Below are 10,779 nucleotides of genomic sequence, written 5' to 3'. Positions count from 1 at the left end.
GAGGTTTTTTGTCCCCCGAGCCACCTAGTTATCACTTTTGCCTTATGGCAAGGTGTTCCATCATGCTGGAAAAGACATTGTTCGTCACCAAACTGTTCCTTGATGGTTGGGAGAAGTTGCTCTCAGAGGATGTGTTGGTGCCATTCTTTATTCATGGCTGTGTTCTTAGGCAATATTATGAGGGAGCCCACTCCCTTAGCTGAGAAGCAACCCCACACATGAATGGTCTCAGGATGCTTTACTGTTGGCATGATACAGGACTGATGGTAGCGCTCACCTTCCCCAAACAATCGTAAAAGGGGATTCATCAGAGAAAATTACTTTACCCCAGTCCTCAGCCGTCCAATCCCTGTACCTTTTGCAGAATATCAGTCTGTCCCTGATGTTTTTCCTGGAGATAAAGTAGCTTCTTTGCTGCCCTTCTTGACACCAGACCATCCTCCAAAGTCTTTGCCTCACTGTGCATGCAGATGCACTCACACCTGCCTGCTGCCATTCCTGAGCAAGCTCTGTACTGGTGGTGCCCCGATCCTGAAGCTGAATCAACCTAAGGAGACGGTCTTGGCGCTTGCTGGACTTTCTTGGGAGAAATATCTTACTGGCAGCAATATCCTTGCCTGTGAAGCCCTTTCTGTGCAAAGCAATGATGACGGCACGTGTTTCCTTGCAGGTAACCGTGGCTGACAGAGGAAGAACAATGATTCCATGCACCACCCTCCTTTTGAAGATTCCAGTCTGTTATTCAAACTCAATCAGCATGACAGAGTGATCTCCAGCCTTGTCCTCGTCAACACTCACACCTGTGTTAACGAGAGATCCTTTTGTGGCAGGGCTGAAATGCAGTGGAAATGATTTTGGGGGATTCAGTTCATTTGCATGGCAAAGAGGGACTTTGCAATTCATCAGATCACTCTTCATAACATTCTGGAGTATATGCAAATTGCCATCATACAAACTGAGGCAGCAGACTTTGTTAAAAATTAATATTTGTGTCATTCTCAAAACTTTTGGCCACGACTGTACTATTTAGATTTAAATTTGGATAGAAATGTAGATATTAAGCTGTTTGAAATTTGGATAACTAGATGGAAATATGGATTTTAAATTGACTTACTTCAACCCATTTGGAGTAACTGTCAACCATTACCAACATATTTTTTTTCCTTTTACAGGCAGGCATGTGAATAAAATCAGTTTGCATATTGTGACATAGAGCAGGGCAGCCAACAGGGGGAGACTCATCAAGGCCTGGTGACAGATGGAGTCTACATCACGAGGCAATGGCTCCCTCTGATGGACATTCCAGGTCTCAACAGGCTCTCCTGCCAGGACTTATTCAGTTGTCCAATATATTCAACTGAAATGCGTCTTCTGCATTTAACCCAACCCCTCTGAATCAGAGAGCTGCAGGGGGCTTCCTTAATTGACATCCCCGGTGACACAGAACGACAGGTTTTTACCTTGTCAGCTCAGGGATTACGGTTACTGGCCCAACGCTCTAAACACTAGGCTACCTGCCACCCGGGGCTGATTGTGGTTGGTGAATAATCAAAGGGCTGATTGGTCACCAGCTGGATGAGTCCCATAAAGCTACCAAGAGGGGATTAGGGAAGGAGAGGTTACTCCCATATAGTCATGCTCAGTTCCAGAGATAATGGAGGGAGCTCAGTTTTGTTTCCCCCAGGATACAGCAAGACCCCGGAGCCCAAGAAGACGGTATCCCGGAGGAGGTCTCCTGGAGGAGACCTATTATTTTCTTTTCATTTGTTATTTAAATAAACACCCTTGAAACCGAGCTAATCCAACTCTGTCCGTGTCTGATCGGTTTAAACATCTTGACCAAACCCCCCTTGTCTGCCATAAGTGGTGGAAAATGCAGGCATTCTGATAATGTGGTCAGATCAGGGTTGAAGTTTACGTAGCATCAGCATGGATGAGTTGATAGCTCAGTTAGTCCGGGCCCAACAAGCACAACAGGCGGTTCAGGAACAAATCCTGGAGGACCAACGGCTGTCCGCCTCGTAGAGGAAATCAGGAAGCTACAAGGCTACTGAATCGCATCCAAACCAGTTTTTAATCAAGCTAATGGAAGACGACAGCATTGAAACATACCTCGGCACATTTGAACGGACAGTGCCACAAAAAGGATGGCCAAGGCCAAAGTGGGCAAGTCTGCTGGCCCCGTTCTTCTCCTGGAACGCCCAAAAGGTCTATTGGGTCCTTAACGACGAAAAGTCAGCTAACTATGACGGTCTCAAATGGGAGATACTCAGCCACTACGTGTACAGCCTGGCCCATTGGGCCATACTGTTCCACGACTGGAGGTTTGTGGCCAATGCCTCCCCACGAGCCCAGATGAGCAACCTACTACACATCACCAGGGAATAGCTCCTAACCGATGTATCCACCCTCTCCATCCTAGACAAAGTGGTCCTGGATCACTTTTTACGGGCGCTACCCCATGACAAGCGAGTCTATGAGCGCCGCAGACCTTCGAGGGCCTTCTGGGAGCAGTAAAGACACATCAGAACACTGAGGCCCTGCTGAGGGGGAGCCGGGCAGAGTTGGGGACTGCCGGAGGGGACGGAATGACAGCCCCACCGCTTTATACCCTGAACAGACAGTAGGCAGGGCCAAAGGGCTGCAGACTCGTGGAGAGATGAGGGAGTGCCGACCCGCCGCCACCGACCCCAGGTAGATGGAGACCAAAGGAGGTGTTTGAGTGTGACGCCCTAGGGCACCTTGCCTGGAATTTCCCAGCTCGAGAGGAGTCGATGCCGTCTGCAAGCCTGGAGCCTGGAGGCAAGCCTCAGGGAGTGTGGTTACACTTGTAGCCACGAGCCTGCTGGCCCAAGGGACCAAACGTGGTAGGGAGATTCCTGTGTCCACGGTGACACAAAGCGTTATCCAACCGTACAGGCCAATATCGCAACGCCACAAGGGAGAAGCCAGATGATAGTGGGTGCCGTACCGGAGTTGCCGGTACCCCTCCTCGTGGGACAAGACTGGTTACGACACTGGATGCACGAGCTGAGGAAAAAGGTATGAGCCGGCCGAAGATGAGAGCGAGGACGACCCGTCACCTGCGCAAACCCGTATCTATGGGTCCGGAGTCAGAGGGGGTGCTTGAACCCGACCCCCCCTGGTGAACAACTGGAGGCGGAGCCCATCCTCCCCCTCATCGATTTAGAGGGACCAGCCGAAACACCCTCTGGGGGCCAACTGAGGGGACAATTTGGGACTGCCCAGAGATAGGATCCGAACTTGAAAGCCGCTGCAGCAAAACCTCTTTAGCCGGGTGGGCATCCCGAATGAGATCCTGACGGACCAAGGTACTGAGTTTATGTCCCGCCTAATGAAAGATTTGTGTGCTCTCCTACAGATCAAGCAGATCTGGACCTCCGTCTTTTTCCCGCAGACGGATAGGCTCATCGAGCAGTTCAATTAAACACTTAAACAAATGCTGCAGAAGGTCATCAAGCAGGATGTGAAGAACTGGGAGCAGCTACTACCCCACCTAATGTTCTCGGTCTGAGAAGTGCCCCAGTTATCCACCGGGTTGTTCCCCTTTTGATCACCTCTACTGGAGGAGAACACACGGCCTACTGGACCTCGCCAAGGAGGTGTGGGAAGCCCAACCGACCCTCCTTATGCAGCGTGGTAGAACACGTGGAGAGGGAGTGGATGACAGCCATATAGCCAGTGGTAAGGGAACATATGGAGAAGGCCCAACGCGCCCAAGTCCAGGTCTAGAATCGGGGAACCCAGCCCTGAGAATTCCAGGTGGGAGACAAGGTGTTGGTCTTAATCCCCAAGGCAGAAAGTAAGTTCCTGGCAACATGGCACGGGCCGTACAAGGTGATAGAGAAGCTGGTCAATTACCGCGTATGGCTGCTGGGAAGACGGAAACCCCAACATATTTACCATGTGAACCTATTGAAGAAGTGGCATGAGAGGACAGCCTTGGCCGTGTTATGGTTGGGACCCAGGATGCCAAAGGTACCAGTGGTGGTCGCAAGCAATGAGGACCTCGACCCGGCCCAGAAGCAATCTCTCCAGGAGCAATCTCTCCAGGAGCTCATCAATTGGAACACGGCGGTTTTCTCTGAGAAGCCGGGCTGCTCATTGAACACCACGTCACACATCCGCACCCAGCCCGGGGAAAGAGGCCATATCGGATTCCCGAGGCATGAAGGAAGGCTGTGAAGCAGGAAGTGGAGACTATGCTGAGGATGGGGGTATTTGAAGTCCCACAGCACATGGTGCAGCCCCATCGTGTTGGGTTCCCAAACCAGAAGGTAGCCTGCGCTACTGTAATGATTTCCTGGGTGTGAACGACATCAGCGTGTTCGATGCCTACCCTATGCCGAGGGTGGACAAGCTCATCAACCGATTGGGAAAGGCCCGGTACATCAGCACCCTCGATATTGCCAAAGGATATTGACAGGTACCATTGGCAGCCTGCTCCCGGAAGAAGAGGGCATTGTCGACGCCGGATGGATTATATCAGTACCAGGTGCTCCCATTCGGTCTCCACGAAGCCTCGCCCATGTTCCAGCGCCTGATGGACAAAGTTCTTCGACCCCACCAACAGTACACAGCGGCCTATTTGGATGATATCATCATCCACAGCCAAGGTTGGGAAGAGCACCTGACGCGCCTCCAGACAGTGCTGGACGAGTTCAGGCAAGCCGGGTTGACGGCGAACCCCAAGAAATGCAAACTAGTGTTCGATGAGGTGGAGTACCTGGGGTATTTGATCGGACAGAACGTCAATCCCCAGAAGAGGAAGGTCCACACGGTACGTGACTGGCCCATTCCACGCACCAAAACACACATTGTCCTTCCTGGGACTGGCAGGATACTATAGCCGGTTTATCCCCAACTTTGCGGCTATAGCCCCCCCCCTTACCGATCTAACCAGAGCCCAACTCCCGAAAACAGTGAAATGGACAGGCGAGACCGAAGCAGTGTTCAGGCACCTGAAGGAAGCGCTGTGCTCCCATCCGATTCTCGTATCGCCTGATTTCCAGGTGCCATTGTTGGTCCAGACAGACGAATGCGACAAGGGACTAGGGCCCATCCCTAGTCCACTTCCCAGGAGCACCCCATTGTGTACATAAGACTATTTGGAGCTGATTGTGGTTGGTGAGTAATCAAGGGTCTGATTGCTCACCAGCTGGACGAGATCCATAAAGCTGCCAGAAGGGCAACACATGGGAGAGGTGACTGGGTGAATAGAGGTTACTCCCGTGTAGTCACGCTCAGTCCCAGAGATAACGGAGGGAGCTCAATTTTGTTCCCCCCATGATACAGCAAGACCCCGGAACCCAGAAGACGGTATGCCAGTCTCCTGGAGGAGACCTTTTCTTTTTCTTTGTTATTTACTTTAAATTACCACCCTTGATACCGAGCTAATCCAACTCTGTCCATGTCTTGTCACGCCTTGGTCTTAGTGTTTTGCGTTTTCGTTGATTGTTTGGTCAGGCCAGGATGTGACATGGGTTTGTTTAGTTGTATTTCGTATTGGGGTTTTGTGGTTATTGGGATTGCGGCTGAGTAGGGGTGTTGTATGGGCTTGGCTGCATGAGGCGGTTCTCAATCAGAGTCAGGTGATTCTCGTTGTCTCTGATTGGGAACCGTATTTAGGTAGCCTGGGTTTCGCTTTGTATTTCGTGGGTGATTGTTCCTGTCTCTGTGTAGTTTCACCAGATAGGCTGTAATTAGGTTTTCATGTTCCGTTTGTTGTTTTGCTTTTGTAATAGTTATTTCATGTATCGCTCTTCATTTATTAAAGACATGAGTAACCACCACGCTGCATTTCGGTCCGACTCTCTTTCTACAAACGAAGAACGCCGTTACATGTCTGATATGTGTAAACGTCTTGACCAAACCCCCTGGTCTGCCACAATATTTACCAAAGGGTCCCAGGGGACTGGCAATTCCCCCTTTGGACACATGACTCACATTGTGATTCAATGCATCCCAATAAAACAACAACGCTGCCTGTTAAATAAAAAATAAACAAATTAGAATAACAAATCAAATTAGAATTACAACTCTTGATAACTCCATAAGGAAATAATTGTATCCCATAAGGTAATGGTAAAATAGACCAGAGACGGCTGTCCCTCATTCAGGGGCAGCGTTCTCTCTCTGTCTTCTTGTGGGACAAAAGTTCTCACGATAACTGACGCATCATACAGTCCTATTGGCTTAGGATCATTTTAACGTTGTACTATCTATAGCAAATGTAGGTTATAATAGTCAACAATAACAACAACATATTTATTATAATTTGATGCATTGTGCTGGGAAATTGAGCATAAAAATACAAATATACACTGTGTACAAAACATTAAGATTACCCTTTGGGTGGTGGACCATTCCAGATATACACAGGAAACTCTTGAGCGTGAAAAACCCAGCAGCGTTGCAGTTCATGACACAAACCGGTGCGCCTGGCATTACTACCATACCCCCTTCGAAAGCACTTAAATATTTTGTCTTTCCCATTCACCCTCTGAATGGCATACAATTGTCTCAAGGCTTAAAAATCTTCTTTAACCAGTCTCCTCACCTTCATCTACACTGATTGAAGTGGATTTAACAAGTGACATCAGTAAGGGATCATAGCTTTTACCTGGATTCACCTGTTCAGTTTATGTCATGTAAAGAGCAGGTGTGCTTAATGTTTGTACACTCAGTGTATGTTTTGCTTTTGTATGAAAACCGCTGTTTGTGGCAAGTGTTATTGATGAGATTAATAATTACCACGTTGTTACACAAAGTTACAAATTGTATTGAGCCTCAAACATACAACATTACAAATCTACAACAATTACAATTTAGAGTGATAAAGATTTGTGGAAATATTGATGTACCACATACTTGATCTATATTACATTTTTCTAATGTGTATGTAATGGAAGATTGTGGGAGTTTCTTCTGTTACTGCTAACAGTACCAAAGTCACAGTCACATGCAGCCTGTTAACTCCTTATCAGCTGTATTTGAGCTGGAAGGCTGGTGTGTAAACCCCGGGATGTGATTTTCCACAGGAGGTTGGTGGCACCTTAATTTGAGCAGGACGGGCTCATCGTAATGGCTGGAATTGAATGAATGGTATCGTATCGAACTCATCAAGCACATAGTTTCCATGTGTTTGATACTCTTCCATTTACTTCATTCCAGGCATTATTATGAACTGTACTCTCCTCAGCAGCCTCCTGTGTATTTTGCATAATGTATAATGTCATGTACACAGTATTGCTATTCTCTGTAGTCTTTGCAGTCAACTCATATTCAAAGTGTCAATTCACCATCACTTGACACATTTGAGTTTGTAAAAATGTATGATATTATTGTGTCCAATACCATAATGAGAAACTCCTTCGTGTCTTCATTGAGCATTAGAATCAGCGTCATGGAGGCCCATCTGAACTCAACAAACAGGATATGTGACTCAGATGATGTGTGGATCAACGTGACAGTGCCGGGGACTGCAGATAGAAGACATTAGTCATAAAGTGTAATAATAGTGACATTACAAGTCTATAGAAAGTGTTATTTAATGAATTAAGATTGTATATATAGATATTTTCCAGACTCTGACATTGCTCGTTCTGATTTTTTGTGGATATGTGTGTATTGTTTTGTATTGTTTGGTATACTGCACTGTTGAAGCTAGAAACTAGTGCTTGTTGAGTTACTCGGGAGCGGCGTTCAAAGGCAACTAGTTAGTGTTGCAATGCCTGCAGCGTGAACTGAATCTACCCAGGAGCGACTGAGGACAGGACGGTTGGAAGATGGCGAAAGTGGATGCTGAGTTCGATTCAAGCAGCGCGTCGAACAAATTCGGTGAAGATTAATGTTCTGAATGGACAACCGTAGTATCGAAAACTGAAACAAAAAGGAAATTGATTAAATTGGAGTGGAGGATAATAATAGGATAATGAATCACTTCTCTTCGTGATGTGTTTGTTGAGTAAGGATACATGTGGGAAACCCGTTTGAGGTGTCAAAAATGGTAAGTATGCGCATGGAAAAGTGGAGTCTGAGTGACCAGGAGTGGTCTTGATTCATTGTATTTTTATAGAGCAGAGGAAGATTGCAGTAGGCCTCTAAAGAATTCGGACAACAAAAGTTTTGTGTTTTGAACTTCAGGGTAGGGGTGATGAAAGATGTTCAGGTTGAATAACTGAAGAAAATTACTTGTGTGATTGTTTCCCGACGTCTGACCCCCTGGATGAATGGAGTTAAAGAAGAAAGTCTGTCCTGTTGTTTTTTGATTAAGAGCAAATACCTACGCATGTGAAGCTTGGTTATGTAAGATACAGCGTATGAGTGTTACGATTAGCGAAGGGGGGGAAACCAAGAGTCGACTCAGCAGAGGAAACCGGGATGAATGTACAAAATGTTTATTGAACACAGCCAATGGGGAGTACAGAACTGGGACAGCTCACATGAGTGTCAATAACCAGGAGTGTAGGAGTGAGGTTGGAGTTGGCAGCATGGAACAGGGAAACAGGTCCTGAGGGGAGTCCAAGGTGATGGTGGTGAATAATATCCAGAGCAAGGTGGTTGGTGGTGAAATGTAGAACAGGAGACAGGAGCGGGAGACAGAGCAGTACTGCAAGGAGAGGACAAAATAAGGTGAGACAGGGAACAAGAACTGTAGAGCAACCAGGATCTATAGCTAAGCCAAAAGGGTAGAATCCTTACTAACAGATCAGAGATTACGATCGGGCAGCATGGAGATGGCAGGAATGAGTTTAAGTAGAGGTCTTGATTATGGGATGATATGCAGCTGGTAGAGATTTGCTCTGATTCCAGAACACCTGTCTCCAACCACACAATCACAGAGAGAGAGAGAGAGAGAGAGACTATACAGGGGGAGAACTGAAGGTTATGACAACACCGGATGGACACCAGAGGGCGTAGTGGGAGCAGATGTGACAATGAGCTTTCATCCCCAGACCACTCCAGTGTATGAATTGTAAAGGATTTGGCCATGTTTCAAGTGTGTGCAGACAAACAAAGTATACTGAAGAACGGTGTGTAGAAGGATGATGGTGTTGCAATTGTGGTGGGGATCATGATCCTAAGTTCCTGTAAGAGTGAAGGAGATTGAGGTGGCAAAAGTTAGAGCGGTCAATTGAATCTCCTATGCTGAGGCTATTAAAAGACTTTAGAAAACAAGTGATGCCAGTGAAGATATGGTAATGGAAACAACACAGCCTGTAGTAAATGTTTGCTGCCAGACAAAAGATACCCTGTGTGTTAAAAAGGGGAATTTTGTTACATTTATTGCCACAATTATGAACTATACAGCACAAGTCTCAAAGAAGTCTAAGAAACTGGATATTATTGTAGCTGCGGCAGAAAAGTTTTTGGGACTTAAGGATTTTACATCTGAAGACTTACTGGCGCCAGAAGACCCACCCTCCCAGGTTCCCCTTGAGCCTGTGTAGGGATCAGATCTGTTTTTTTGTGTTTTTTTCCATTTAAAGTTTTATTACGTTTTTCAATCAACCAACAAAACACATTCCACATTCACAGATGTGACAGGCTTAAAAAAATAATAATACATTTAAAAAAATAATAAATAACGTGTGTGTGTGTATGTATATATATATATATACATATCCTACATACATGTACATATACATACACATACATACACACAAAGAGCAATTAAAAAATAAGCAGCACTATCAAGGTTCTATTAGCTATTTCTAGCCTTAGCTGAGACGATGAGCAAATCATTCGTTTTTAGATTTTACAGCACCTTACACAACATGTATCTGCTCATTTCCCTAATATGAAATATAGTTGAGTAGTGGAGAGCAGTCTATCAAACTTGGGATAACTCTTGTGGAGGTTATAAGTGAGCTTTTCAAGAGGGAGAAAGTCAACAATCTGGTCAATCCACATTTTAAATGTAGGAGAGATATTAGAGGCCCACAATAGAAGAATACATTTCTTAGCAAAGTATGTAATAGTCATAAGCAAATTTTCTCTGTCAGGATCAAGAACAAAGTCCTGCTGGGCATTAAGAAGATAGATACACGGGGTCATATCAAACTGTACATCCAGTTTTTTCTGTGCAGCAGTATGTATAGATTGCCAGAATCTGACAATCTCTCTACAGCTCCAAAATACATGCATATAGGTTCCACTTTCAGACGTACATCTTTTACAGTTTGGAGACATGTCTGTTTTCATTCTATGGAGTCTCAAAGGAGTGTAATAAAATTTGTACAAAAATGTGTAATTAGATTCTTTCATTTTTTCATTAGTAGAGGAGCAATATACACTGTCGCAAACCTCCGCCCATAACTCATCACTGATAGTCAGACGTAGGTCCTTTTCCCAGATTATTTTCAAAGGAATAAAGGAGGAGCCTCCTTTCTCAGAAAGGAGCCTATAGATATATAAGATATTTAGCCTTTAATGGATTGTGCTGTGACAAGAAGGGTTTCAACTTCATTCAACTGAGTTCTAACCCTTCTCTTGGAAGTAAATGAGGAAATTACATGTCTAATTTGAAGATATAAAAAAAAACACATTGAATTTCACTGCAGAGCTCTTGAAAGGATTTCAGTGTAGTGGTTTTCTGATGAAATAGATCTGAAAAGGTCCTGATTCCTAGAGTATGCCAAAGATTAAAGTTGGCATCCCCTCAGGGCTTTTGGCAAATCTGGGTTGCCTACTATAGGCGAGTGAGAACATATTTGGGAGGAAATGCCCAGGTATTTCTTTACAGTCCATACACGC

This window comes from Oncorhynchus keta, chromosome 14 (assembly GCF_023373465.1).
Source record: "Oncorhynchus keta strain PuntledgeMale-10-30-2019 chromosome 14, Oket_V2, whole genome shotgun sequence".
Lineage (NCBI taxonomy): Eukaryota > Metazoa > Chordata > Actinopteri > Salmoniformes > Salmonidae > Oncorhynchus > Oncorhynchus keta.
Note: the sequence above shows the minus strand (reverse complement) of the source record.